Source organism: Drosophila biarmipes, unplaced genomic scaffold (genome assembly GCF_025231255.1).
Source record: "Drosophila biarmipes strain raj3 unplaced genomic scaffold, RU_DBia_V1.1 ptg000084l, whole genome shotgun sequence".
NCBI classification, from domain to species: Eukaryota; Metazoa; Arthropoda; class Insecta; order Diptera; family Drosophilidae; genus Drosophila; species Drosophila biarmipes.
This window is the reverse complement of record NW_026114567.1, coordinates 23,699-37,298: the sequence shown is the minus strand read 5'-3', so window position 1 is coordinate 37,298 and position 13,600 is coordinate 23,699. Positions and strand designations below refer to the sequence as shown.

The window sequence follows — 13,600 nt, the reverse complement described above, 5'->3', positions numbered from 1 at the left end:
TATATATATTTATTTACAATAAATGCAATTTAAAAAGAAATACTTTGATATATATTGGTTATATAAAACTAAGACATTTCGCAGCATTCGTTTTAGGTATAAAAATAAATTTATTGAAGGAATTGATATATGCCAGTAAAATGGTGTATTTTTAATTTCTTTCAATAAAAACATATTTGACAAAATTAAGAAACCAATTTATAAAACTCTAAGCGGTGGATCACTCGGCTCATGGGTCGATGAAGAACGCAGCAAACTGTGCGTCATCGTGTGAACTGCAGGACACATGAACATCGACATTTTGAACGCATATCGCAGTCCATGCTGTTATGTACTTTAATTAATTTTATAGTGCTGCTTGGACTACATATGGTTGAGGGTTGTAAGACTATGCTAATTAAGTTGCTTATACAAATTTTATAATGAAATTTTATAAGCATATGGTATATTATTGGATAATAATAATTTAATTATTTTATTCATAATATTAAAAAATATATGAAAAACATTATCTCACATTAGTAAATAATTTGAATGTGAAAAACGAAGAGAAATATTTTCTTTTTCAATCAAATGATACTGAGAAATGTCTAGCATAAAAATTTATCTAGAATTGTCTCTTATTAATGATTAGAAAATAGAAAACCGTTGACAATATTATTGTTCTTCGTTGATTCGTTAAATCAAACAAATGCCATTTATATACAGATATTATTAATATAACGAATTTAATAAAATGTTTTATCATTATATATAAAGAATTAATTGCATATAAAAGTTATACACAACCTCAACTCATATGGGACTACCCCCTGAATTTAAGCATATTAATTAGGGGAGGAAAAGAAACTAACAAGGATTTTCTTAGTAGCGGCGAGCGAAAAGAAATCAGTTCAGCACTAAGTCACTTTGTCTATATGGCAAATGTGAGATGCAGTGTATGGAGCGTCAATATTCTAGTATGAGAAATTAACGATTTAAGTCCTTCTTAAATGAGGCCATTTACCCATAGAGGGTGCCAGGCCCGTATAACGTTAATGATTACTAGATGATGTTTCCAAAGAGTCGTGTTGCTTGATAGTGCAGCACTAAGTGGGTGGTAAACTCCATCTAAAACTAAATATAACCATGAGACCGATAGTAAACAAGTACCGTGAGGGAAAGTTGAAAAGAACTCTGAATAGAGAGTTAAACAGTACGTGAAACTGCTTAGAGGTTAAGCCCGATGAACCTGAATATCCGTTATGGAAAATTCATCATTAGAATTGTAATATTTAAACAATATTATGATAATAGTGTGCATTTTTTCCATATAAGGACATTGTAATCTATTAGCATACCAAATTTATCATAAAATATAACTTATAGTTTATTCAAATTAATTTGCTTGCATTTTAACACAGAATAAATGTTATTAATTTGATAAAGTGCTGATAGATTTATATGAATACAGTGCGTTAATTTTTCGGAATTATATAATGGCATAATTATCATTGATTTTTGTGTTTATTATATGCACTTGTAGGATTAACAATGCGAAAGATTCAGGATACCTTCGGGACCCGTCTTGAAACACGGACCAAGGAGTCTAACATATGTGCAAGTTATTGGGATATAAACCTAATAGCGTAATTAACTTGACTAATAATGGGATTAGTTTTTTAACTATTTATAGCTAATTAACACAATCCCGGGGCGTTCTATATAGTTATGTATAATGATATTTATATTATTTATGCCTCTAACTGGAACGTACCTTGAGCATATATGCTGTGACCCGAAAGATGGTGAACTATACTTGATCAGGTTGAAGTCAGGGGAAACCCTGATGGAAGACCGAAACAGTTCTGACGTGCAAATCGATTGTCAGAATTGAGTATAGGGGCGAAAGACCAATCGAACCATCTAGTAGCTGGTTCCTTCCGAAGTTTCCCTCAGGATAGCTGGTGCATTTTAATATTATATAAAATAATCTTATCTGGTAAAGCGAATGATTAGAGGCCTTAGGGTCGAAACGATCTTAACCTATTCTCAAACTTTAAATGGGTAAGAACCTTAACTTTCTTGATATGAAGTTCAAGGTTATGATATAATGTGCCCAGTGGGCCACTTTTGGTAAGCAGAACTGGCGCTGTGGGATGAACCAAACGTAATGTTACGGTGCCCAAATTAACAACTCATGCAGATACCATGAAAGGCGTTGGTTGCTTAAAACAGCAGGACGGTGATCATGGAAGTCGAAATCCGCTAAGGAGTGTGTAACAACTCACCTGCCGAAGCAACTAGCCCTTAAAATGGATGGCGCTTAAGTTGTATACCTATACATTACCGCTAAAGTAGATGATTTATATTACTTGTAATATAAATTTTGAAACTTTAGTGAGTAGGAAGGTACAATGGTATGCGTAGAAGTGTTTGGCGTAAGCCTGCATGGAGCTGCCATTGGTACAGATCTTGGTGGTAGTAGCAAATAATCGAATGGGACCTTGGAGGACTGAAGTGGAGAAGGGTTTCGTGTGAACAGTGGTTGATCACGAGTTAGTCGGTCCTAAGTTCAAGGCGAAAGCCGAAAATTTTCAAGTAAAATACAAATGCCAAACAAATATATATATTATATAAAATCTAGCTAAATTAATATACTTGAATAATTTTGAACGAAAGGGAATACGGTTCCAATTCCGTAACCTGTTGAGTATCCGTTTGTTATTAAATATGGGCCTCGTGCTCATCCTGGCAACAGGAACGACCATAAAGAAGCCGTCGAGAGATATCGGAAGAGTTTTCTTTTCTGTTTTATAGCCGTACTACCATGGAAGTCTTTCGCAGAGAGATATGGTAGATGGGCTAGAAGAGCATGACATATACTGTTGTGTCGATATTTTCTCCTCGGACCTTGAAAATTTATGGTGGGGACACGCAAACTTCTCAACAGGCCGTACCAATATCCGCAGCTGGTCTCCAAGGTGAAGAGTCTCTAGTCGATAGAATAATGTAGGTAAGGGAAGTCGGCAAATTAGATCCGTAACTTCGGGATAAGGATTGGCTCTGAAGATTGAGATAGTCGGGCTTGATTGGGAAACAATAACATGGTTTATGTGCTCGTTCTGGGTAAATAGAGTTTCTAGCATTTATGTTAGTTACTTGTTCCCCGGATAGTTTAGTTACGTAGCCAATTGTGGAACTTTCTTGCTAAAATTTTTAAGAATACTAATTGGGTTAAACCAATTAGTTCTTATTAATTATAACGATTATCAATTAACAATCAATTCAGAACTGGCACGGACTTGGGGAATCCGACTGTCTAATTAAAACAAAGCATTGTGATGGCCCTAGCGGGTGTTGACACAATGTGATTTCTGCCCAGTGCTCTGAATGTCAAAGTGAAGAAATTCAAGTAAGCGCGGGTCAACGGCGGGAGTAACTATGACTCTCTTAAGGTAGCCAAATGCCTCGTCATCTAATTAGTGACGCGCATGAATGGATTAACGAGATTCCTACTGTCCCTATCTACTATCTAGCGAAACCACAGCCAAGGGAACGGGCTTGGAATAATTAGCGGGGAAAGAAGACCCTTTTGAGCTTGACTCTAATCTGGCAGTGTAAGGAGACATAAGAGGTGTAGAATAAGTGGGAGATATTAGACCTCGGTTTGGTATCGCCAATGAAATACCACTACTCTTATTGTTTCCTTACTTACTTGATTAAATGGAACGTGTATCATTTCCTAGCCATTATACGGATATATTTATTATATCTTATGGTATTGGGTTTTGATGCAAGCTTCTTGATCAAAGTATCACGAGTTTGTTATATAATCGCAAACAAATTCTTTAATAAAACGGTGCATTTATGTATTTTTGATTTGAAAATTTGGTATAACTCCAATTACTCAGGTATGATCCAATTCAAGGACATTGCCAGGTAGGGAGTTTGACTGGGGCGGTACATCTCTCAAATAATAACGGAGGTGTCCCAAGGCCAGCTCAGTGCGGACAGAAACCACACATAGAGCAAAAGGGCAAATGCTGACTTGATCTCGGTGTTCAGTACACACAGGGACAGCAAAAGCTCGGCCTATCGATCCTTTTGGTTTAAAGAGTTTTTAACAAGAGGTGTCAGAAAAGTTACCATAGGGATAACTGGCTTGTGGCGGCCAAGCGTTCATAGCGACGTCGCTTTTTGATCCTTCGATGTCGGCTCTTCCTATCATTGTGAAGCAAAATTCACCAAGCGTTGGATTGTTCACCCATGCAAGGGAACGTGAGCTGGGTTTAGACCGTCGTGAGACAGGTTAGTTTTACCCTACTAATGACAAAACGTTGTTGCGACAGCATTCCTGCGTAGTACGAGAGGAACCGCAGGTACGGACCAATGGCACAATACTTGTTCGAGCGAACAGTGGTATGACGCTACGTCCGTTGGATTATGCCTGAACGCCTCTAAGGTCGTATCCGTGCTGGACTGCAATGATAAATAAGGGGCAATTTGCATTGTATGGCTTCTAAACCATTTAAAGTTTATAATTTACTTTTTAAACGACAATGGATGTGATGCCAATGTAATTTGTAACATAGTAAATTGGGAGGATCTTTGATCACCTGATGCCGCGCTAGTTACATATAAAAGCATTATTTAATACAATGACAAAGCCTAGAATCAATTGTAAACGACTTTTGTAACAGGCAAGGTGTTGTAAGTGGTTGAGCAGCTGCCATACTGCGATCCACTGAAGCTTATCCTTTGCTTGATGATTCGATAATAAAATTGCATAATTTATTTGTTGTGTTGAACTTCTTATATAAAGTTCAACCAACAATCTATTTGTATGCATTGATTGTTTGCTTGGCTTTGTGGCGAATTTTTAATCCTTTATATATTACATTCCTAAGGTCTAGATTTTCAAGTAAGAGACCAATTTGATTAACATATCAATATAAGTACAACTCGACCATCTAATAATAACAATATGAATCGTCATCTTATTAGTGACGCGAAGATTGGCAAACATATAATATAAAAATATTCCTAAGGTCTAGATTTTCAAGTAAGAGACCAATTTGATTAACATATCAATATAAGTACAACTCGACCATCTAATAATAACAATATGAATCGTCATCTTATTAGTGACGCGAAGATTGGCAAACATATAATATAAAAATATTCCTAAGGTCTAGATTTTCAAGTAAGAGACCAATTTGATTAACATATCAATATAAGTACAACTCGACCATCTAATAATAACAATATGAATCGTCATCTTATTAGTGACGCGAAGATTGGCAAACATATAATATAAAAATATTCCTAAGGTCTAGATTTTCAAGTAAGAGACCAATTTGATTAACATATCAATATAAGTACAACTCGACCATCTAATAATAATATGAATCGTCATCTTATTAGTGACGCGAAGATTGGCAAACATATAATATAAAAATATTCCTAAGGTCTAGATTTTCAAGTAAGAGACCAATTTGATTAACATATCAATATAAGTACAACTCGACCATCTAATAATAATATGAATCGTCATCTTATTAGTGACGCGAAGATTGGCAAACATATAATATAAAAATATTCCTAAGGTCTAGATTTTCAAGTAAGAGACCAATTTGATTAACATATCAATATAAGTACAACTCGACCATCTAATAATAACAATATGAATCGTCATCTTTTTAGTGACGCGAAGATTGGCAAACATATAATATAAAAATATTCCTAAGGTCTAGAATCTTAAGCAATAGACCAATTCAACTAAGAGTTGACATATAAAAATATGTTCCTTTTAATGTTAGCAAAATTTTATCGTCACATACTGTTAGTGACGCGAACGTTTTTTTCTCCATGTTTATATGAATGTTTATTCAAAGGTAGAAAGGCAGGATCGTTATTTTATAAGTGAAGCGATAAAAAAATATTATGCAATAGGACATCTATTTATAAATATTTTTAAGTCTTAGAAATTCAAGTAAAGAGATTCAAGAAATTCATTCAACTTAGAGCGCACATATAATTAAAACTATTCCTGAGGTTTAGAAACCAAATTAAATAAAGAGGACATATAAACGTATGTGGTATTTTGATGGTAGTAAAAATGTATCGCGATATTATTAGTGACGCGACCAATTTTTATACTCTTTGCTCCATGTGCAAATATATCTAGTGTTTAGATAGTCAATTAAAAATGACAATTTTAACTAAAAGACTTAAAAAAGTGTTTGTCAAACTTATAATTTTGTCAATACTATATAAAACGCCAATCATATCCTTATAAAAGTAAATACGGTATATGGTTATAAATACAAAACCATATATAAATAAAAAAATGAAATCGTATGTATATGGCTTATAGGTATAATACCTATAAGGCATAATAATGTATAATATTAGCAAATATACATATAAAAGTGCATAAATTGTATAGATATGGCATAAAGAAGGCATTTATGAGAATAGCTAGTAGAATTTGCCCATACACTACTAGCGAAATGAGATATTTATACCTAGTGAGGGCGGCACTAGTACTATAAATTGTGGCAAAATAAATCTTATGCAAATGCATAGGATTTTGTCAATACCGTACAAAAAACTAAGTAAAACGTATGGATATTGAAAAATAAATGGATTATATTCATAAAATACGAATATTTCTTGCATTCTCTTGTTATACGAGAGAATATCATACGGAGCGGGCAGCCCCTAGTATAGTAAGCAGTCGAATGGGAGACAGCGTGTCCAAAAACACCTATAGGGAGGTGGTCGTTGGCGGACCTCTCCTCGTATTGGTCAAACTTATGATTTTGTCAATACTATATAAAACGCCAATCATATCCATATAAAAGTGAATACAGTATATGGATATGAATAAAAAACCATACATAAATAAAAAAAAATATGTATAAAAAATTATACATATATTTATATTAAGCAATCGTATGGATGTGGCTTATAGGTATAATACCTATAAGGCATAATAATGTATAATATAGCAAATATACATATAAAAGTGCATGAATTGTATAGATATGGCATATAAGTGACATATTTATGAGAATAGCTAGTAGAATTTGCCCATACACTACTAGCGAAATGAGATATTTATACCTAGTGAGGGCGGCACTAGTACTATAAATTGTGGCAAAATAAATCTTATGCAAATGCATAGGATTTTGTCAATACCGTACAAAAAACTAAGTAAAACGTATGGATATTGAAAAATAAATGGATTATATTCATAAAATACGAATATTTCTTGCATTCTCTTGTTATATGAGAGAATATCATACGGAGCGGGTAGCCCCTAGTATAGTAAGCAGTCGAATGGGAGACAGCGTGTCCAAAAACACCTATAGGGAGGTGGTCGTTGGCGGACCTCTCCTCGTATTGGTCAAACTTATGATTTTGTCAATACTATATAAAACGCCAATCATATCCATATAAAAGTGAATACAGTATATGGATATGAATAAAAAACCATACATAAATAAAAAAAAATATGTATAAAAAATTATACATATATTTATATTAAGCAATCGTATGGATGTGGCTTATAGGTATAATACCTATAAGGCATAATAATGTATAATATAGCAAATATACATATAAAAGTGCATGAATTGTATAGATATGGCATATAAGTGACATATTTATGAGAATAGCTAGTAGAATTTGCCCATACACTACTAGCGAAATGAGATATTTATACCTAGTGAGGGCGGCACTAGTACTATAAATTGTGGCAAAATAAATCTTATGCAAATGCATAGGATTTTGTCAATACCGTACAAAAAACTAAGTAAAACGTATGGATATTGAAAAATAAATGGATTATATTCATAAAATACGAATATTTCTTGCATTCTCTTGTTATATGAGAGAATATCATACGGAGCGGGTAGCCCCTAGTATAGTAAGCAGTCGAATGGGAGACAGCGTGTCCAAAAACACCTATAGGGAGGTGGTCGTTGGCGGACCTCTCCTCGTATTGGTCAAACTTATGATTTTGTCAATACTATATAAAACGCCAATCATATCCATATAAAATTGAATACAGTATATGGATATGAATAAAAAACCATACAAAAATAAAAAAAAAATATGTATAAAAAATTATACATATATTTATATTAAGCAATCGTATGGATGTGGCTTATAGGTATAATACCTATAAGGCATAATAATGTATAATATAGCAAATATACATATAAAAGTGCATGAATTGTATAGATATGGCATATAAGTGACATATTTATGAGAATAGCTAGTAGAATTTCCCCATACACTACTAGCGAAATGAGATATTTATACCTAGTGAGGGCGGCACTAGTACTATAAATTGTGGCAAAATAAATCTTATGCAAATGCATAGGATTTTGTCAATACCGTACAAAAAACTAAGTAAAACGTATGGATATTGAAAAATAAATGGATTATATTCATAAAATACGAATATTTCTTGCATTCTCTTGTTATATGAGAGAATATCATACGGAGCGGGTAGCCCCTAGTATAGTAAGCAGTCGAATGGGAGACAGCGTGTCCAAAAACACCTATAGGGAGGTGGTCGTTGGCGGACCTCTCCTCGTATTGGTCAAACTTATGATTTTGTCAATACTATATAAAACGCCAATCATATCCATATAAAAGTGAATACAGTATATGGATATGAATAAAAAACCATACATAAATAAAAAAAAAATATGTATAAAAAATTATACATATATTTATATTAAGCAATCGTATGGATGTGGCTTATAGGTATAATACCTATAAGGCATAATAATGTATAATATAGCAAATATACATATAAAAGTGCATGAATTGTATAGATATGGCATATAAGTGACATATTTATGAGAATAGCTAGTAGAATTTGCCCATACACTACTAGCGAAATGAGATATTTATACCTAGTGAGGGCGGCACTAGTACTATAAATTGTGGCAAAATAAATCTTATGCAAATGCATAGGATTTTGTCAATACCATACATAAACCGTATGGATATTGAGAAGTTAATAGATTACATCTATAATATGAGAAGTATTTTAGTATTCTTATTAAATAAGAGAATACTATAAGGGTGAGTGGCAAAGAGAATTGAATATACCCGAATGGGAGACAGCGTGTCCAAAAACTACTATAGGTGGTGTGGCAAATATGAGGAAGGCAATATATCCATATAATGAAAATAAAAGTGCGTTTTCTTATTATATAAGAGAACACTATATGGGTGAGTGGCAAAGTAAATTGAATATACCCGAATGGGAGACAGCGTGTCCAAAAACTACTATAGGTGGTGTGGCAAATATGAGGAAGGCAATATATCCATATAATGAAAATAAAAGTGCGTTTTCTTATTATATAAGAGAACACTATATGGGTGAGTGGCAAAGTAAATTGAATATACCCGAATGGGAGACAGCGTGTCCAAAAACTACTATAGGTGGTGTGGCAAATATGAGGAAGGCAATATATCCATATAATGAATATAAAAGTGCGTTGTCTTATTATATAAGAGAACACTATATGGGTGAGTGGCAAAGTAAATTGAATATACCCGAATGGGAGACAGCGTGTCCAAAAACTACTATAGGATGGTCAATGGGCCGGCCGTCTGCTATTGACATATGTCAGTAGAGAAGATATTATCCGTCAAATTTGTTTCTTTATTCATTTATTTGAATACGAGACTTGGCTCCGCGGTTAATATTTTAAGCCCAAAGATAATAACGTTGAAACAAAGGCCAAGTTTCTATTGTACATAGAATAACAAATTGTTTCCGAATTTTATCGTTAATTTTAGGAGGTAGGCTAACATGATTTATATTATATGTGTATTATTAAATAATAATAGTACATAAAAGTCTACCAAAGAAATATAAAAATGTAATTATGAATACATTTTCAATATTAATATCAACTTATATTGTTGATAATAAAAAATAGCTATTAAGAGAGTTATTTAAGAAATTATATAATATATAATAAAGAGTATATATATAAATAATATATAAGTATATATTATTTAAGAAATAAATATAGTAGTAATAATTATATATATACACTCGGTTCTATTTTATATATTACCAGAGACTTATATGGATATATATAGATAAATTTTAAATTTATCGTCAAAATACAAATGATTAACTCAATATCTTATATTGGTTAAACAAAAATTGTACATGTGTGGATACAATATATTATGTATGTCGAACAAAAATGATATTTTAGAATGAAATGTGCATATATAAAGAAAATATATGAAAAATAAATATTGTGTTTATAAAGAATATGATTCTTTTTGACATCAATAAAAACTTGTTATTATTAGTGGCGAAACAAGTATAAATTGGAAAACAAACGTATACGAATGCTATATAAAAATGGCCGTATTCGATAGAAATAAAATCTATAACAACATATATATTGCTAATTTCTATTCAAAAAATATGAATGAAATATGAATAAAAACATTATTCTGGTTGATCCTGCCAGTAGTTATATGCTTGTCTCAAAGATTAAGCCATGCATGTCTAAGTACACACGAATTAAAAGTGAAACCGCAAAAGGCTCATTATATCAGTTATGGTTCCTTAGATCGTTAACAGTTACTTGGATAACTGTGGTAATTCTAGAGCTAATACATGCAATTAAAACATGAACCTTATGGAACATGTGCTTTTATTAGGCTAAAACCAAGCGATCGCAAGATCGTTATATTGGTTGAACTCTAGATAACATGCAGATCGTATGGTCTTGTACCGACGACAGATCTTTCAAATGTCTGCCCTATCAACTTTTGATGGTAGTATCTAGGACTACCATGGTTGCAACGGGTAACGGGGAATCAGGGTTCGATTCCGGAGAGGGAGCCTGAGAAACGGCTACCACATCTAAGGAAGGCAGCAGGCGCGTAAATTACCCACTCCCAGCTCGGGGAGGTAGTGACGAAAAATAACAATACAGGACTCATATCCGAGGCCCTGTAATTGGAATGAGTACACTTTAAATCCTTTAACAAGGACCAATTGGAGGGCAAGTCTGGTGCCAGCAGCCGCGGTAATTCCAGCTCCAATAGCGTATATTAAAGTTGTTGCGGTTAAAACGTTCGTAGTTGAACTTGTGCTTCATACGGGTAGTACAACTTACAATTGTGGTTAGTACTATACCTTTATGTATGTAAGCGTATTACCGGTGGAGTTCTTACATGTGCTTAGATACTTGTATTTTTTCATATGTTCCTCCTATTTAAAAACCTGCATTAGTGCTCTTAAACGAGTGTTATTGTGGGCCGGTACAATTACTTTGAACAAATTAGAGTGCTTAAAGCAGGCTTCAAATGCCTGAATATTCTGTGCATGGGATAATGAAATAAGACCTCTGTTCTGCTTTCATTGGTTTTCAGATCAAGAGGTAATGATTAATAGAAGCAGTTTGGGGGCATTAGTATTACGACGCGAGAGGTGAAATTCTTGGACCGTCGTAAGACTAACTTAAGCGAAAGCATTTGCCAAAGATGTTTTCATTAATCAAGAACGAAAGTTAGAGGTTCGAAGGCGATCAGATACCGCCCTAGTTCTAACCATAAACGATGCCAGCTAGCAATTGGGTGTAGCTACTTTTATGGCTCTCTCAGTCGCTTCCCGGGAAACCAAAGCTTTTGGGCTCCGGGGGAAGTATGGTTGCAAAGCTGAAACTTAAAGGAATTGACGGAAGGGCACCACCAGGAGTGGAGCCTGCGGCTTAATTTGACTCAACACGGGAAAACTTACCAGGTCCGAACATAAGTGTGTAAGACAGATTGATAGCTCTTTCTCGAATCTATGGGTGGTGGTGCATGGCCGTTCTTAGTTCGTGGAGTGATTTGTCTGGTTAATTCCGATAACGAACGAGACTCAAATATATTAAATAGATATCTTCAGGATTATGGTGTTGAAGCTTATATAGCCTTCATTCATGGTGGCAGTAAAATGTTTATTGTGTTTGAATGTGTTTATATAAGTGGAGCCGTACCTGTTGGTTTGTCCCATTATAAGGACACTAGCTTCTTAAATGGACAAATTGCGTCTAGCAATAATGAGATTGAGCAATAACAGGTCTGTGATGCCCTTAGATGTCCTGGGCTGCACGCGCGCTACAATGAAAGTATCAACGTGTATTTCCTAGACCGAGAGGTCCGGGTAAACCGCTGAACCACTTTCATGCTTGGGATTGTGAACTGAAACTGTTCACATGAACTTGGAATTCCCAGTAAGTGTGAGTCATTAACTCGCATTGATTACGTCCCTGCCCTTTGTACACACCGCCCGTCGCTACTACCGATTGAATTATTTAGTGAGGTCTCCGGACGTGATCACTGTGACGCCTTGCGTGTTACGGTTGTTTCGCAAAAGTTGACCGAACTTGATTATTTAGAGGAAGTAAAAGTCGTAACAAGGTTTCCGTAGGTGAACCTGCGGAAGGATCATTAATGTTTTAATATCCTTACCGTTAATAAAATATTTGTTTATATTATAATAAATACATTATAGTATTACAAATAAAATATGAATTGCCAAAATGTATATGAGATCTATTATAGATCAAATGAAATTTCGAACAAGCAAATCGAAATAATGCAAATATTAAAATTATATATTGTATTTAATACATATGAGAGAAATTAATAAGCAGCCAAAGCAAACAAATAAAAATTCGAACAAGCAAATCGAATTATTAAAATAATAATATTAAATTATTATTGTATATCCTTACCGTTAATAAAATATTTGTTTATATTATAATAAATACATTATAATAATACAAATAAAATATGAATTGCCAAAATGTATATGAGATCTAATATAGATCAAATAAAATTTCGAACAAGCAAATCGAAATAATGCAAATATTAAAATTATATATTGTATTTAATACATATGAGAGAAATAATAAGCAGCCAAAGCAAACAAATAAAAATTCGAACAAGCAAATCGAATTATTAAAATAATAATATTAAATTATTATTGTATATCCTTACCGTTAATAAAATATTTGTTTATATTATAATAAATACATTATAGTAATACAAATAAAATATGAATTGCCAAAATGTATATGATCTAATATAGATCAAATGAAATTTCGAACAAGCAAATCGAAATAATGCAAATATTAAAATTATATATTGTATTTAATACATATGAGAGAAATAATAAGCAGCCAAAACAAACAAATAAAAATTCGAACAAGCAAATCGAATTATTAAAATAATAATATTAAATTATTATTGTATATAAACACAATTAAAATACTGTGTGTATATGGACCATAATATACACGCGTTGCGATATGTATTGTTCATCTCAGTTATGCGCATACATTGGATAATGCAACAACCTAAAATGTACAATGTTGTACCTGGTTTTATACAGGTTAATGTTTTATATAAATTTCAATTTATATCGCTAAAAAAGTATTAATATATATATATATATATATTTATTTACAATAAATGCAATTTAAAAAGAAATACTTTGATATATATTGGTTATATAAAACTAAGACATTTCGCAGCATTCGTTTTAGGTATAAAAATAAATTTATTGAAG

General features: G+C 33.0%; 3 non-coding genes across 3 annotated transcripts; all 3 read left to right on the top strand.

The window, feature by feature from the left end:
- The first annotated feature begins 204 nt into the window (after positions 1-204).
- Positions 205-383, top strand: LOC127012462 (5.8S ribosomal RNA). The gene has a single exon (XR_007765950.1). It is a non-coding gene; the product is annotated as a 5.8S ribosomal RNA (ribosomal RNA).
- A 402-nt stretch (positions 384-785) lies between these two features.
- LOC127012460 (large subunit ribosomal RNA) lies at positions 786-4,756 on the top strand. Its single transcript, XR_007765948.1, has one exon. It is a non-coding gene; the product is annotated as a large subunit ribosomal RNA (ribosomal RNA).
- A 5,729-nt stretch (positions 4,757-10,485) lies between these two features.
- LOC127012455 (small subunit ribosomal RNA) lies at positions 10,486-12,480 on the top strand. The gene has a single exon (XR_007765943.1). It is a non-coding gene; the product is annotated as a small subunit ribosomal RNA (ribosomal RNA).
- Positions 12,481-13,600: the final 1,120 nt, after the last annotated feature.